The 14,780-nt window shown below is 36.9% G+C and overlaps 1 long non-coding RNA gene across 1 annotated transcript in view; it reads right to left on the minus strand.

The window, feature by feature from the left end:
* Positions 1-14,780, minus strand: part of LOC134515450 (uncharacterized) — a 101,711-nt gene that overhangs the window by 67,071 nt on the left and 19,860 nt on the right. Inside the window, exons 2-3 of the long non-coding RNA XR_010071016.1 lie at positions 12,821-13,029; positions 10,731-10,829 (exon numbers count right to left, since the gene is read on the minus strand). This is a non-coding gene — a long non-coding RNA (uncharacterized LOC134515450). The remainder of the gene's footprint in view (positions 1-10,730; positions 10,830-12,820; positions 13,030-14,780) is intronic.

A 14,780-nucleotide genomic window follows, 5' to 3' on the forward strand; every position in this document is an offset into this window, starting at 1 on the left:
AACCAAGAAGAATAGAGAATTAAATACAGACCTCCCACGTTTCATGATAGTGCTCTCTACATGATATGCATATTGGTGATAGACACATGCATGCTTACAGAAATCAAAAAATTGAAATTCCAACATTGACAACCCAATTTCAGGAAAATGGTCGAAATATTTCATACTATTCTGGCAAGAAAGAAAAAAACAACTTGAAACATCAGGAGATACTGAAAAATAGAAAAACAGATGTATGAAGTGTAGATTTGCACAAGTACCTTACTATGAAAAAATATGTTTTATCTTCTTGAGGAAGGAGGTAAGCAAACCATGCTTGCCAAAGTCCTAATTTATTTAGCCCCTCAGTCAATTGTCAAGGTGAAGACATGGGGTTTTTGCTTTGCTTTTGATGTCATTTTGTTCTCTTAAATGGGTTGTCAAGCAATGCTTCTTTTACACCTCTTAAATCCAATCTCTGCAACTCCTGGGATACAAAGATTGAGGCAAGAGAATACTACTAATAAAATTTACAAAGGATAGAGAAGAGAAAGAGAAGGGACAGCATTAGAAGTTGTCATAGAAGCCCGGGAAGGAGCTGGAGAACAATGGATGCTTTGAAAAACTGGCTTTCTGCACAGGTCCATAAAAACAACTCTGATATGTGCTATAGCATAGCATAGAGTTGGACAGAAATATTAGTACACTTGAGTTTGAGCTTGAATATTTATATACCACCCGGACCGAACTGTCAAATGAACTTCATCCATCTCCATTTCAGCTACTCTAAAACTACATTTCAAAATGTTTTAAATAAGGTTGGAAAAAACTGCCTTTAACTGAGAGTACGTCATCAAGCTATCACAGACTTCAGGATATAATACCAAAAAAAAAAATTTACAGATAATCATTGAGTTCTACTCTCTTCATCCTAATTTGGATTAATTCACTCATTTTTAATTTCTTATTTTAAAAAGTGTAATATCTCATGTTGTATGACATCTGCCATCTGAGACGTTCACATGAAAACACTAAAACATCAGAAATTTACTTATAATATCTATGAGAAAGTGATTTTTCCCCATTTGTTTCCTACATGATAAAATAAATGTTCTTGCACACCACAATGTACTAAAAGAAGTTTTTAAGACACATTTAGGAACATTAGTAAATAGCTAAGGTACTTCTTTATCAGGAAGATTTACTCAATGAAGTAAAAAAAAAGGGGGGGGGGCGTTATCTTACAGGATTTCAGAAAATACACACCATATTTAGGAATCCAGGGCTAAACACCATGTCTTCTGGCAAAAGAGACAGTTGCTTCAATTTAAAGAGCATTCTGCTTTGCCTTTCTGGAAGGCATCACCTTCCATATATTTTCTAACAACAAAGAAACCAGAAATGGCTGTCAGCCTTGGCCATTCATACCCTTACCCAAAGCTCTTTGTTGAAATTATTTACAAAAATATTTTGGGGGATGGTGGAAGGAATTTAACTGGTTTTTAGATAAAAAGTAGGATATCTTGAGTCAGATATACTACCATGATGTCTAACAGGTTTGTCACACTCCGCTAAAACCATCGGCCAAGTTCCCTGATCAATCAGACAGTAACTTTTATGGGCTAGTCTCTTCTTCATTGCAAAGCCTCTCGCCACAAGAGAATAATATCAGAAAAACAGAAGAAAATCATGCCCTGAAGACAGAGTGGGAAAACGAGGACACTGAAATACAGTTTTCATGAGCTAGTACACTGGAACAGCAGAATTCAAATATTGTAATTTATGATAGAAATAAGATGCCACCCCCCAGTCACTATCAGATTCTTTTTTTCTTGGTCAACGTATCAAAACTTAGCTCTGCATGGAAACTTTTCAGACAGAATTCAGAGTTCAGTTCAGTGGAAATTAAAGATCTGCTCATCCCAACAATAGTTAAATTGAAAATCCTTAGGGGAAAATTGTTATTGAAATCCAAAACTTCAGTTCCCACAACCAAAGTGTTCCATTGTGGTTTGCTAGAGCGACCAAAGACATTTCAGCAAGTTCAGTATTGGTGCAAGTTTTAGCTCATTGCTACACTACTCTCAACCTTCTGTAAAAGGAATTCAAATTCTTTCCACTGTTTGGATAATCAGGGTTTTTTTGCAATATTCATATGAAAAGTTTCAAAATCCCATTAATAGTATCACTTTTTATCATTAGAAAATATTCTAATGGAAATCTTTTTCTGTAAGTTACATAATTGGTTTTGGATACAAAAATTAATGGTTTGTTCATGTGACTAGCAATCTCTTTACTCCTTTGTCTTTTCATATTTATAGAATACACTCCTGGCTACACTAACTTTTTTTAGTTTCCCCCTGAAACACATGCAAATGTCAAACAGAGCTCCAGTTCAGTAGTTCTATTAAAATTCACGCATTGACTGAAATAAGAAAAGAACTCAAGACAAATTTTTGCAAGCTTTGTAAATCTGGTTCATACAGTTCTCTAGAACAAGAAGGTTAAAAAAAGAAATTTCTCATACCTTTAGGTAGCTAACAGAAAAGCAATGCAAGTTTAAAAGTCAACTTAAATAGGTTCTTTATGATAAGTATCAGCAGAATTCCTGCAAGTCGCAGCAGTTGCTACTACCTTGCTCTGTTATACTTCTCAGACTTCAAAGATAACTTTACCCTCAGAAGTTCACTGAACAAATGTGTGTACAGAAATTTTTTTCTTCTTTTCAAATAATTAAAAGGCTGTAAAACATCCTTGCCTTTGCCTGACTGACAAGTTCGTGATCTATATTTCTCACACAGCAGACAGGCTGAAGAGAACTGAAGCTGACAGAAGACTTAAAATATAAATCACCATCATTAAGGGGTTTTGCTGAACAAATATAGAAATTCAAGTTGTGAGGAGTTTGGCAAAGAGTGATGCATTTGTCATTTAAGCACATCATAACTCTCTTGGGGGTGATGTTGTGTGACACACAACAATATGGCATGCCTAAATGATAAAACATCAGCTCTTCACTGAACAAGTACACGCTTATTGTCACCTTGCTAAGCTGCAATCACTTCATATTTCTATGATAAAAGGAAGCAGAAAATTGGTGTGGCATAAATAGAAAAAACGTCCGTGTGTATTATGCGCTTACAAGCAGAATAGGGAAAGTTAGCTGACCTTTGGGAGTAGAACCAAACTGCTTTATTTCACCCTCATTCCTCTTGTCTTCCCATTTTACCCCCATACTTGGATTTCTCAGTATTATGCATTTCCTTTCTTTCCTCTAAAGGATGATCAGAGATAACATTGGTCTGTTACTTGATGAGGTCAGTCACCTCACAAATAGGGATGTAGACAAATCAGAGACATTTTATGCCTTTTTTGCCTCTGCCTTTAACACGTATGATGGGCCCTGGGATCCCCAGAGCCTTGTGTTGGAAGACCATGGCTTGGGGGGGATGATAAATTTCCAGCTGATCTCGATCTTAAAATATACATTAAGTAAGATTGCCAATGACACTGAACTAGGAGGAGCTGTGGAATCCCTCGAGGGTAGAGACACCTTACAGCGAGATCTGAACAGACTGGAAAGCTGGGCAATCACCAACTGTATGAAATTTAACAAGAGCATGCGCAGGATTCTCCAGCTGGGACAGGGCAATCCTGGTTATATGTACAAATTGGGGGACAAGAAGCTGGAGAGCATCCTGATGGAAAGAGACCTGAGGGTTTGTGTTGATAGCAAGTTGAACATGAGTCAACAGTGTGACCTGTCAGCCAAAAGGGCCATCCATGTCATGGGGTGCATCAAGCATAGCATAGCTAGCTGGTCAAGGAAGGTGACTGTGCCACTCTACACTACAGCACCATCTCAAGTACTGTGTGCAGTTTTGGGTACCTCAATATAAGAATGACTGAACTATTAAAGCATGCCCAGAGGAGGGTGACCAAGATGGTGAAGGGTCTCGAGGGCAAGACTTAACAAGGAATGGTCACCTTGCTTGTTCAGTCTGGAGAAGAGAAGGCTGAGGGGTGACCTCATGGCAGTCTAACTTCCTTAAGAGGGGCAGCAGAGGGGTAGGTCCTGATCTCCTCTCTCTGGTGACCAGCAACAGGACACAAGGAAATGGGTTATATATGTAGTAATATGTGTCCTGATATTCACATAATAATACAAATTGCTGACTAGCTCTTCTAGTTTCCTTTTCAGTAAAGGGACAGAGAAAAATCCAAGCTTTTTCCATTTGCAGTTCTTCCAAACAGAGGATATAGTATAACCTGAAATCAAAAAGCTGGATGCTTCATACACTCAGAAAAATTTGTCATTCTTTTGTACCAACATTTGCAGTGCTGTAACACTGCTGCTTACCACAGAATTCCCATACAGAGAACAGCAGTACAAAGTGCTATTAATACCACTTCCAATTTCATACTTAATTTATGAAACCTTCATTTAAGTCTCCTTGTCATCAGAGGGTTAGAAATTCAAGATAATTTTTGCTATTTTTTTATTTCAATTTAAATTAAGCCTATCTTTGTTAAGTGGATCAGTGGACTCTATGGGGTTGTGGGGTGTGTGTTTTGTGTTTTAAAACACTTACTTACTACTATCCTCTCACAATTTCAACAGATCAATCTGTGAGGAAGGGTATTGAAAATCATGACACAGAAAAGATAAAAGCAATTCAACAGCAGCTGCAGAAGATTCCACAGTAAGTAAGAATAGTTAAAGCATAAGTAGAATAAAGTGATAAATACATTAAAAAGCTTATATACAGATGCTGTAATAGGTATCTTTTGGTGCTTGGTCTCAAATCAAAGTCCATGACCTTAAGAGAAGTTGCAACACGCCCTACACAGGGCTCAAGAAGGGATGGAACTTAAGTCAGCAGGAAAAGAGGAGCATTGCCAAATGATAGTATAGACAAAACTTGTTTTACAGACAACAGTACGTCTCTAAATATCTTTTTAGGTTTGATGGAAAGCATTTTCATTCACTGAGATCCATAGCCTAGATCTCCCTCCCCTAAGAAAGACACAGATTCCTTAAAGAGCTGACTAATACCTGTTCTACTCTTGAAAAACACAACTTGAGGAAAAGTTTCTATTGTTCATGGAAGAGCCTAGAAGTCACTTATGAACTACAAAGGTTGGCTTTGATTTTCTCCTCAGAATGAGGGAATTCAAATTCATGTCTTCCGTTTTCCCCGAGAACGTATTAACAAGCATGCTGGAAATCATTCTGCAACATTCAGCAGAAGCTACACTACTGTAAGGAAAACAATTAAAGACTTCTTGGGCTAGGTAGAAGGATCACGTGAGAGAGTGCAACTCAGTGTCTCATTAATGATTCTTACATTTGTTATTAGTGATAGAAGTTTTACTGGAAGCCAGAACAAAGCCTCAAGATATTCCTCTTCTCAGACAGATGCTCTGTTGAGTGGAATACAAAAATATCACACATTTTCTTGGTGGCATAAATAAAATTACATATTCCTTGAAGCCTGCTCACCACATACTTCCACAAAAGAATAACAATTCCACTAGTTTCTAATGCCTAACTGGTCAAAATTGAGAAAGTTTTAGTCATACTAGGGAGCTTTCAACTACAACAGCAAAACAAAAATAGACTCCACGTGCCACCAGAAGGCACTTGCAAGCATTTTCAGAACTGCAATTTAAACATGAATTTGACAAAAATGATGCCTTTATATACCTAATCTTTTGGTAACAGGAATAAGATTCAGGCTTTCACTCTAAGACACTGAACTCATATAAGCAGAAGACAATCATGGAAAGACAAAAAGAGTGCAAAATTCAGAATGTTTCAGTATGCTACAGTCTTCCACTGTTAATCTTCTGACAGAGGTTTGGTGTTTTAAGGGATTAAAGGTCAAATAAGTCCTATAATGTTTAGCAGGAGCAGAGACGGGTCAGTCAGGAAGCACATAAGTTACAATTCTGCCTTCTGTAGTCTCATTTTCAACACACAATGCTACAAGGAAACAGGCATGGCATTTTTTCCACGTCTACCCATTAAACACAATCCTCCTCCAATGTAAACTTACCAGGGAGAAAGGCAGCACAAACTGACATCCTCAACTGATAAAATGTTTCATTGCTGCTTCCATACTGCAGCTTGACTTGAAATCATTCCACAATATTTGTTATCATCTGCTGGATAACAGCATTCTTCCTTATCATCTGCTAAGTAACGGTACTCTTTCTCTGCCATAACAATGAAAAGTATTTTAAGGATAAGTTTTTGGAACATACAAAATAAGCCCACATCTAACAACTGTGGCAACAGCTCTACATGGAGCAGAGACTGAACTAGTCTCTGCCCCTCAGAGTTGGCAGTACCAATACTTTATAACCTCACTTGCGGAATACCTACCTAATTGCAAACCAGAAAATTCTATACCCCATAAAAAGAACCGTGTGAGATGATTGTTTGACATTACAGACCTCCTAAAGAGGCAATACAACAGGAAGTTCATTTAAAAATCTTCCCCAATTAAGTGTTCTTACCTCAGGTGATTAGATAACTGCCCAAGTAGTAAAGATGTCCAAGAGAGTAATCAAACAATTGGATTAACGAGGAGACAAATACTAGCATTGTTTAACGGAAAGCTAATTTAAAACCAGCTGTTATTTCAGCAAAATCTAAAAAAAATGGTGTGTTGATACTATTAAATTAAAGGAAAATATTTGGCATTAAAATGCTCAAACTGTTCACGTTGCTTGTCACAATAACATTCTTGATAAATAACTGAATAGATCTGAGTCAAGCTTAGTCTACTGCCTCTGAGGAACCAGAGGCTCATTACCAATATCATTATCTAAAAGTAATTAGTAGTTGGTGATTGTAGCCTGCTGGCACTAGGAAGCTGATTAACATTCCTCAGAAACAAACAGGGCTGGGTTGGGGGAGGAGAGGGATACTTTCATTTTCCTTCAGCCTCAAATAGCAGAAAGGGAATTAAATAATTAACTATTTATACCTGTGCACATTGCATCTCCGTTTCTTTCATTAATGTATAAAACATGGTGATATGGTGTGTGCTTGACGCATTTTCATTGCTTGACATACATTGAGTTCTGAATTTTTTGCCTATTTGGATGACAGAAATAGAAATCTTGAAATGCAATTAAATATTTTATTACCATTGTTTAATTAAATAAATACTGGATTAACTTGTCAAAGCAGATTTCACTGGTATGCTAGAACAGTATTTTCATTTTTCTTCATGAATGTAATGTGTGTCTAAATACTGTGATGATTAGTATAATTACTTTAAATAGTACTGGGTGCATTTAGGGGAGAGGGATGGACCAATTACTGAGTATTCCATGGAAAACAGTTCATTTAATTTCCCTAATAATATTCTACTTAACCATTTTCCTCCTTTTTTAACTGAAAAATGGGTTCACTTAAAAATTCTAAACTGAAGTTTAGATCAAACTTAAGTTCCATATCAGAAGAGAGCCCTGCAGTGTGACGTAAGTCTCAGTGTCGTATTTAGGGGACACAGTAATAGTCAGATTTCCAAGTAAACTTTAAAAAATTTAGGTATCTGTATTGGAAATTTTTCCTTTTGCTACTATCCAGCCACCTTGTAAAACGTGTGTTATTAAAAATGGTTTATGCCCAATGTAAATCCCTACCATAGTAAAAGATCAGATGAGCAGGAAGAGGTAAGTTTTACTTGTATCTCTGTTGGTTTCTATACAGTGTGAAATACATCTCTATGCACATATATTAATATACACAGATACACGTGGATTAAGTACGGAGAGAAAACAGATCTGTCGACTTTGCTGCTAACAAAGCAGGGGTTTTTTTCAAGTCCTTTTTCTGGGTTAATATTCTGAAGCACTAGATTTAATCACTGTGACACAGCTGAGAGGCGTCAACGCTGAGCGGCACACTGCATCAGGCGCGTTACTGACCTCCGCTGGATGCAGGCGTTCACCACTATCACCGAAATTCTTAAGGCTGCTGAGATTCTTCTTTAGTTTAAATATTTCCCTTTATTTGGAAGAGGAGGATGTGAGATTATCCCTCAACTTTTATCAGCCAGTAGAAAACTAGCATTCATGAAGTCCTAAGTACACAAAAATACGCTGCATTAGCATTATAAGGTATACTCGGTTTTTGACAAAAAATTACTTAAGAAATAAGACAGCACAAATTAAAGGACAAGTAGTACGCTGTATCTAAATTTAAAGTCTGTATTTGTGCCGTACCTCAAATACAAGTACTAGAAATTTTGTTCAAAGTCATTTATTCATAACAAGACTAATTACATCTCTCACATAATGTGTGCAACATTCAAAGCACGCCTTGGTGCAAAAATACACAACTAGCACAAAATATTTGTATAAAGTAGTGAGTAACTACTAAATAACACAGTTTGCATTATGTTCTTTACAGAGGAACAAAATGAAAATGCTTAAGCTACTTAAGCTTTGGATTTTAATACGGGTATTTATAAGGCTGTATTTATAATGCTCAGACTCGGAATGTTCAGAGTTCATATACAGCAACTGAAAAAGATTACATGGTTAGAGTAATAGTCTGTAACAAGATTGATACCTTTTATGTAAATACATGTCTGAATGTTACAGAATTTCACAGTTGAAACTGGAGCGCAAGCATTCGATGATTCTAACCTAGGTTAGGAGGACATCATGTGGCAGAATAATATATGAACAGATCCTGTAACTTTCCCACACTCAAGCGCCTCCCCCGCCCCGCCTACAGCTGCTACCCCTTGCAGCCAGAAATATTAAATACTGTTGACAGACTCTGTGACGGTAGAAGCAATGTCCAATATTTGACATTAGGATGAAAGACAGGATTATTAAAACGATCTGCAATTCTGTTACAAAGGTGTGGATGAACAATTGGACTCAGAGGAGGTTTCTCAGTTACTAAGCGCTAAGCAGCCATTTTAAAATTTTAGAAGTACACACTCCGATTTACAGGGTTAAATTTCACCCTTCTACACACTTCGATCAAACTGTCTTTGACAATGCCCTAAGAACAGCAGTAACTGGTGCATCTGTGACCTGCACCAATATGCAACCCAAGGAATACAGAAAAGAGCCCCATCCTATCCCATCAGACAAATCTCCCCTGAACAACTCCATGATCACTAGCGCATAAACAGAAAAAATATAGTGCTAGACAGGTATTTCTGGAACTATATGGCTTATGCTGCTTTTTCTCACCAAAAAATCCATATTATTTCCCTTGTCAGAGGCCATTAATAAATCCTTAGAATATCAGATGAAGATGGAATCTACTTATACCTTAATTTTAAAAATTAAAAAGAAAGCAATCCACTTTAGTTATAATACTAGTCATAAATTATAGAATCAATTCAGATTGTTCTGATATCAGTCCGGGAAATCTGATGGAACTGGAAGAACAGAGAACAATTTAATAGCACGGCTAAGGACGGACAAACATATACATGTTTAGAATTTAATTTCAGATAATCACTGAAGAAAATGGAAGTTCTGAATCAGAAAAAAAAAAAGCTGGAAAACAGAAATTCTAAGGAGATTTTTCTTTTTCCTGTTTCTGGCCAAAAGACATAGGCTTGGCTCATGCTATTTCCTTTCACAAAATCATAGAATCATTCTTCAATTATTTTTTTTCACTGAATTAGAAAAGCTGCCATAGAGACATTAACACTACCTTTCAATGCATTCTAAAATTAAATCCTCCCTATGGATGATAAGAATTCTGTAATGCTGACTTTAAACACACAATCGAGGTGTCCTGAAATATTTCTATTTACAAGGCTTTTGTAATCTGCTTCAGCCTGTAACACTCAGAAAAGCCAAGCATTTCTTCCCCTACTATAGTATCATTTAACAACCCAGATCTTCCACCCTATTCCTACATTCTTTCCAGAATATATATTGACAAAATAATAGTTTGTGCATTCCCAGAACTCACCTCAGTGAGCAATCTTAGACATATCTTAAACAAAGCTTTAAAAAAACCTCCCCAGAAGAGTTTTGACAGCCCAAGAAACTGCACAATCAAGTTTATAAGCTGGGAAACTACCTCTCAAGCACAGGCTGACTAGCCACGGACGTTGGACAAAGAAATCAGGTTTCTAATCAGTGGGGTCCCACAACAGCATTCTGGCAGGAGTAACTGGAAAGAAACAAACACCTGCACACCATATTTTAATGTACACCCTGCATTTTATCAGTTGAAAAAACCTTACTTAGCAATAGTGCTGTTAGAGGAGGGGAAGTTTATTATGAAGAGAGGCCTTCTCTGCTAGCACTGAGCAGAGCTGAGGCCTTTGAAGTTCATGAACAGCATTTTTAAAACAATGTAGGATATCTCAGTATAGGTGAGGTGGGTGGTTTCAAGACTGAGTTTGGTTGTTTTTAACGGGATTTATGAGATGTAATGCCTGCTGCAGCAGAGAGGTGCATTCTGTGATCTTGAACAGTCACTTCCAGTCTCACATTCCTATTCTGCAGGCAGAGACTGGGAAAGGACTGGGAAAGTAACAGCAGCAACCTACACCAAGACCATAGTTGTTCACTGCCTTGGTCAGAATCAAACTTAAATACAAAAGAAAAGAAACCTGCTTTTCAGGTTACCCTGACAGAGAAAAGAGGAAAATTGCATGACTAAAATAACACCAAAAAGGGTCATAGGGTCACTAAGTAGCTACATCAAGTAAAACTCACAACTGACTCAAAAAAAAAAAAATTGTCCTTACCTGCTCTCATCAAACCTGATGTTGAGTAGTCAACAGTATAAAGTTGTTCTTCTGTCATACCCACTTAATCTCTTCTACTTTAACTGGTTTTGCTTCTTCCTAGGCAAATACAGCAATAGACACAATATAAAGAAAAGAAAAAATCATTATCAATGAAAGCAGAGTATCAATGAAAGGTGTTGCAGAGGAGGCTTCTGTTTCAGCAACAGATCCCTCCAGATCTATTCAAGTGAAGCCACAAACAGATTATAGAGAATGTACCACCAGAGCATTATTTTATCTCAGCGAATGGGGGAAGGGAAAAAGAGGTGTATTTACAAATGAACATACTGTTTTTAGAACCCTGAAGGAACACATCCCAAGATCTATCTACCAACTACTTGCTGTGAGGGACAGAGAAATCTCTGTGAGTTTAAACAACGGGATTTCAGTCTCACCTGCCCTCATCAGTCCTGTCTGGTAATGCCAGTAGGATAAAATGCAAAAAGCAGCAATGCAAATTTCTTCATCCAGAGTGCTCAGACAGCAAGGAAAAGGCTTCTATCATCCAGCATCCAAAATAACCCACGGTCAGATTTCCTGGAACTCAGCTGCAGAGGGCACGCACTTGAGCGTACAACTCTCTGCCATTCTGGTAACTCCTGATTCTCCCCAGGCTGCTGATTTACATCTCCCACCTGCTGGGTAATCATACGCTATCTATCAGTAAGATTTGTTCACACCGTCGCACGGATTACTGTTCTTAATCTCTGGATTGTTGAAGTCCAAAATTTCAGGTGACTACCCTCTGACACAATTCCAAATGTAGTCTGAAGGAGTTTCTAGTTGCCTGAGACAGGATTGTACAGTCTTGCTTGGCAGCTGTTTTGAAAGGATTTTCCATCTCATCTTGTTGCCTTTCAGCAGTCAGATGAAAAATTTCTTGAGCATCTGGGATGACATGTATTTGGGGTTTTACACTTAGTCAAAAAAATATTTATCCAACAGATGGAAACATGATAAACTAGTCTCTAAAGTAAGCATGCCTTTTGAAAATATCATGCCTGAGTCAACATCCATAGTTGGCAGTAGACTGTTACAATTTCAAAAGTGTCATTGCACACAACTGAGAAAATGTCAGAATCAATCCTCCTTCTTCTTTATATATATTAAAAAAATGTGTTTATAACCTAAGAAACATATGGGCAATTTGAGTAATTGAGAACAATCTAATACCTTACAGAAGTGATTTATACACAGGATGAGTCAAAATTACATTTGCTTTATGTATTGCAATAAATTAATTCAATCTTTGCAAAAATCCTCAATAAGGCCTGATCTACAATTTACACTATTTGCCATGCTAGCCAGGTTGGCTATAAGGATGACAAAAAAATCACAACCCTACTCAGCACTTTCATGCAGCAATGCACTCCATAAAGACATAACTGTATTGGAGAAAAGAAAATTGCCTTTGACTTTATTTTATTAAGCTGTAGAAACAAAAGAATTATCTCTTTAAGTTGCTTTTATGCAAGTGAGGATTGCCACTGTAAGCATAGAAAACTATGGTAGAGAACTAAACATTGGACCTAAACTAAACAAGAAATTTGACATCAGTCATCTTTGATATTTAGTTCCAGATCTGAACTTCACAGACAAAATTTTTATCTAACTAGTAAAAGGTGGTACAGCAGTGTTTGTATTAGCAGGCACAAATATTACCTCCATTTCCTTTACTTCCATCACATATTGTGGCCTTACAGCTAGAGATCTGAAAAACCTTCTGGGCATGTAGACATAATAAACTCTTTCCTAACAAAAAATTAGTCACCCTAACATTTTGATTGTATGACTTATCACAAGCCCCAGGAAAGAAAAGATGTGACATTTCATCCTGAAGAGCCTTTTGTCAACAATTATTCATGGAGGTAAAGTTCAGGAAAAATTGCTTTCTACTTCCTCAGTGATAACATTCATGAATATCATAAATTAGATTGTAAGAGTATCTTTAAAGCTGTTGTTCTACTTCAAGGGAGTTTACAGTTTATTTGTACATAATACATTAACCAAATCAGTAATTATAATCTGTATATATTACCAGAACATACCTGTCTGTTTTCTTCACACTTTTTTTTTTTTTAAAACTTAAATATGTACAGCTGCCTTCTGGAACAGAAATTAATGAAAATGGTCTTCTCAAGACTTCATAAACATGACCATGCACTTGGAAATCAATTATTTCTGTAACACTTGATTTTTGGTAAAATAACTTCCACTCTTGTGCAGGACCTTCAACTTGACAGATGTCAAATATCACCTTGAAGAAAAAAAAATGCACATAAAATATGGTGTCTTTTACTACTGAGAAAAAAACAATCAATCATCAGAATATATTATTTTCAGATTATAGGCTATGGTCATTCTGTTAAGGTTAGGGCAAAAAAAACTCAGAGGTGAGTGAAATTAGGATTTTAAAGTGTACTAGGCACATATGAAAAAGCTGATTTCCAAAAATATCAAGTTTGTTTCCTTAAGTGCTTAAAATCCTCAACTTTCAGTGATCTTGCCTGTTGAGTACTTCAAAAACTGCAGTGACATATGTCTTAGACCCCCCAAAATTAGTAATTACTTTCAAACACGTTTTTTTTTCTTGTCCAAAATACACAGTGGAACAATTAGCAAATGTGTTCTGGTTTGCAACAGCTTTACTTTGCCTTTACTTCTATACATCTGTCACATCTGCCATAAGACTTCACTTGTCCAGGATATAGCTATTGATGTGCTTTTGAGTACCTTTTTTGATTATTTCTGCTTTTACTTGTAATTATCCAGTTACAAATGGAATTATATTGAAATTATATCCAATTATATTTGAAGTTAAATAAGTTTTATGGAACTGAATAATCAGATCACAACCCTCTGGAACTAGTGAAGTTAAGCACAAATAAATTTTCCCCAGGAAAGTCTCTCTGAGTTCTACAAGACTGCTCAGCGAATACTTTTTGTAAAGGTATTTGTGGAGTCAGACCTTGGTACATAATGTTATACTTTCTTTGCCGCTTTCTCAAAAAAGGTGCTTTTAACCTGCATATTACGCTTACTCATTGCTCATAAATTGCCACATCACAAAGAAATTGTTCTTATCCTCTATCTGTATCCAAAATTTTAAAGTAACCTCTGATTTCGCCATCAGACACACTGAGGAGCTCTCGCAGGTCTCACACATACTTCAGCAGCACTAATTCACCATCTTTACAGTGCTGCTGATAGATGTTCCAGCCTTAAACCTGTATTGAGAACCACCAATTTCGAAAGGCTTCAGAAGAAACAGACTTTTAAGCTTCATTTCAGTCAATAATAATGAACAAAGATTACATAAGCAAAAAACATTGTGTAGTTATTTTTTGTCCTTGCTCTCAAATCAGCTGGCAGTAAAATTCCTGACCCTCTCTTTTGCAGTTATCCTATGAAAGGTTGGAGGAGGGAAATGTCATTTTGGTATTTTACAGTGATTTTTTTTTTATTTAAGCATAGTTGCTTAGCTGCTGAATACATATGAACATGCAGAAAGATCAAGAAAATCCCAGAACTCCAGACTGGGAGTTGAAGAGAATACAAAGACCTGCAGGGAATTAATTAATTCTTACATGTGCCATAGCCTTTTTTCAAAGAACAACCCTGAGGGACCAAGTAGTGCTTAATAATCAAGCAATGGTTAGAATTACTCAGGCCTTAAGTATGGTTAAAAAAGTAGATATTCACAGTAAGATATCAAAGCTCAAATGCTCAGGGGTCAGAGACTTTTCAGATGTGTTGTGCTAGACTACACTCTTCATTCCCAAATGAGAGGCTGAGGATGCTGACAGACACCTAGCAGAATTTAAAACCCCCTCCAACTCAAACAGATGAAGCGCTGCTCACCAGATGATCTTAAAATCAGCAGTATGATTGCTGCTGGGGACTTCCCAAATCTGGGATTTCTGCTGAGTTCTGAAGAAGATGTTGGTTCTCTTAGCCAACTCCCTCAGTACGTTATGGCTCTTAACCCCATGCTCATTCTGCTGCCAG

This window comes from Chroicocephalus ridibundus, chromosome 4, assembly GCF_963924245.1.
Source record: "Chroicocephalus ridibundus chromosome 4, bChrRid1.1, whole genome shotgun sequence".
Taxonomy (NCBI): domain Eukaryota; kingdom Metazoa; phylum Chordata; class Aves; order Charadriiformes; family Laridae; genus Chroicocephalus; species Chroicocephalus ridibundus.